Source organism: Salvia hispanica, chromosome 1 (assembly GCF_029641045.1).
Source record: "Salvia hispanica isolate PSC_SH4W2 chromosome 1, Shi_PSC_v1, whole genome shotgun sequence".
Classification (NCBI taxonomy): Eukaryota; Viridiplantae; Streptophyta; class Magnoliopsida; order Lamiales; family Lamiaceae; genus Salvia; species Salvia hispanica.
This window is the reverse complement of record NC_142692.1, coordinates 53,111,198-53,114,016: the sequence shown is the minus strand read 5'-3', so window position 1 is coordinate 53,114,016 and position 2,819 is coordinate 53,111,198. Positions and strand designations below refer to the sequence as shown.

General features: G+C 45.4%; 1 pseudogene; it reads left to right on the top strand.

Annotated features, from left to right (window-relative positions):
• Positions 1-867: 867 nt before the first annotated feature.
• LOC148934132 (vacuolar iron transporter homolog 2 pseudogene) lies at positions 868-1,432 on the top strand (annotated as a pseudogene).
• The last annotated feature ends 1,387 nt before the right edge of the window (positions 1,433-2,819 follow it).

Here is a 2,819-nt window from a genome sequence, read left to right as displayed (position 1 = left end):
TTTTTTAATTTTTGATTTGGCACTTCAATTTGAGGTATAGGTGGTTTGCCATTATTAATTGTGATTAAAGTTCATGATTAATCTGATCTTTTGTTTGGTTGTTTTTCTCAAAACCTTGACCCATAACAAATAACAATGTACTCTCTTCGTCCCCGATTAAGAGTCACATTTTGACCGGGTACAGGTTTTAAGGAAGTGTTTGAATGTATAAAATAAATGGAGTTAGGTAGTGGAATGTGAGACCTCTTTGACTTTTTGTGTGTAATAAATATAGTAAGTAGGAAGTGTAACTCTTAATGGGGGACGGACTAAAATGGAAAAATGTGACTCTTAATCGGGGACGGAGGGAGTATCTTTGTCTGCCTCCTTAATGTCAAGAATAAATTACGTCTCATGATTAATCATCCTACCTTCACTCCTACAACGAGACAAGGTAACAATGCACTTCCATACATGGGCTATTTTTTTTTATCTTCCCAGAAAGTGAGCACGTGTTTCAAATTAATTAATTTCATCTCCTTCTTCTTCGACTGGTCAGAACTCCAAATTCTATTCAATTGAAAAACGCATGGAGCTTATGTGTTTCATTAATTGGAAAGACGCACAAGGGACATGCGTGGCTCACTTTTTGGAAAGATTAAAAAAGCGCCCTATATATGGAAGCGCATATAACCTTGGAACACAAAATGTATTTTGTTCTGCTATGACTAATTTAATCCTAAATAAATTAGTTTTATTGTGATTTATACATTGGATTAGTTATAGTTGGAGAATTCTTCCGTTGTATAAATAACCCATTTCCTGTAGGCGTGTGGCCACACCACTCTTACTTTGCTTTCTCCATTAAAACACAATCCTCCTCCTTCCTATAATTTCTTCTTCCATGGCTTCCAACACCGGGATCGAACAAGTCCAAGAATTCGACTACTCCAAGCGCTCCCAATGGCTCCGCGCCGCCGTCCTCGGCGCCAACGACAGCCTCGTCTCCACAGCATCGCTGATGATTGGCGTCGGCGCCGTGAAGCAGGACATCAAGGCGATGATCCTCACCGGCTTCGCGGGCCTGGTCGCCGGCGCCTGCTCCGTCCACTCGCAGCGCGACATCGAGCTGTCCCACATGAAGCGGGCGGGATTCGACAAAGGGGAGGAGGGTTTGCCCAACCCAACGCAGGCGGCCGTGGCCTCGGCTCTCGCGTTCTCCGTGGGAGCAATGGTGCCGCTGCTGGCCGCATGCTTTATAAGGGACTATAAGGTGAGGGTGGCCGCGGTCGTGGCATCGGTGACGGTAGCCCTGGCGGTCTTTGGCTGACTTGGGGCGGCCTTGGGGAGGGCGCCCATGGCCCGGTCGGCCGCGAGGGTTTTGATCGGAGGGTGGCTAGCTATGGGTGTCACATTTGGTCTCACTAAGTTGATTGGAGCAAAGGGGTTGTAATTAATCTTTTTTGGAACTAATTTATTCTCTCTTTTTTTGTTAGTTGTGTCAGTATCCAAATGTTTTAAGTATGTGATTAAATTTTCATGTTTTAAGTAAGTGTTAGCTCACATAATCCATCTCACACATGTGCCACTTCCAATGATGATTCGATGGATGGCAACGTGGAAAGCTTGCAGAAGCTTGCAGTATCTGTTCCAGATCATCACATCAAAATGGATAGAATTGACGATGCCAACTCATCTCTGAAAACCAACAATATTTTGCTGCAATCTTGTTAATAATATTCTGTATATATATCCCTTAGTTAGTTAGCATCTTTGTCTTTTAGTGATTGATAATATCTAGATCCTTCCTATGCTATGTATATATAGCTAATTATGTAGTCCTTGGAGACCATCTTTTTGAGTAATATAACAGTGAACTTTCTCCCATATTTCTTTTGTGTTTCCTATCATGGTATCAGAGCACAGCTCTGATCCTCTATTTTTTTTAGTATCTTCTTCTTATCCAATGGCCTCTTCTCCTTTTTCTGATTCCCCACCTCCGCTCCTCTCACCTTTACCCATTCTCACCCCATCCCCATCAAACTTTCCGATAATAACTTCCTTACCTGGCGCCAGCAAATTTTGGCCACCGTCTCCGGCTACGGCCTTGAAGGATTTCTCACAGGCGACAATGTCGCTCCTTATCCAGTCGATGCATCTTCCTCTCTCCCTAATCCGGCCTTCTCGACATGGCATCGTCAGGACCAGTTGCTCTCTGCCTGGATTCAAAGCTCACTTTCTGAGAGCGCAATGATTCTTGTTGTCGGACTCACGTCCAGCAGGGACATTTGGCAGGCTATTGAGGCCAATTATGCCAGCCAATCCAAGGCCAAAGTGATGCAGTACAAGCTCCTTCTCCAGACCTTCCGGAAGAATAATCTTTCCATGAGTGAGTATCTCAACAGAGTAAAATCATATTGTGATTTTCTTTGTGCTGCAGGCCAACGTGTTTCTCAGGATGATCATATCCTTCATATCCTTGGTGGCCTCGGTCCTGAATATGATCCCGTCGTGGTCACTGTCACATCCAAATCCGGTGACTGATCTGTTCCTGATGTTACAGCTATTCTCTTAAGCTTTGAATCTCGCTTGGAGGCTGCTCGTTCTCCTTCTCTGAATGTCGACGGCTCTCAGCCCTCTGCCTACGTTGCTTACTCTCCCTCTCCTCGCAGAGATGGTAGCTCTGGTTCATCTGCTTCGCCTCGTAATGATGGTCGGCCTCCGACCAGTTATCGCGGTGGTCGAGGTGGTCGTGGTCGTGGTCGCTTCTCCAACAACAGACTGACTTGCCAGGTCTGCCAAAAGCCCGGCCACTCTGCCGACCGTTGCTGGTACCGCTT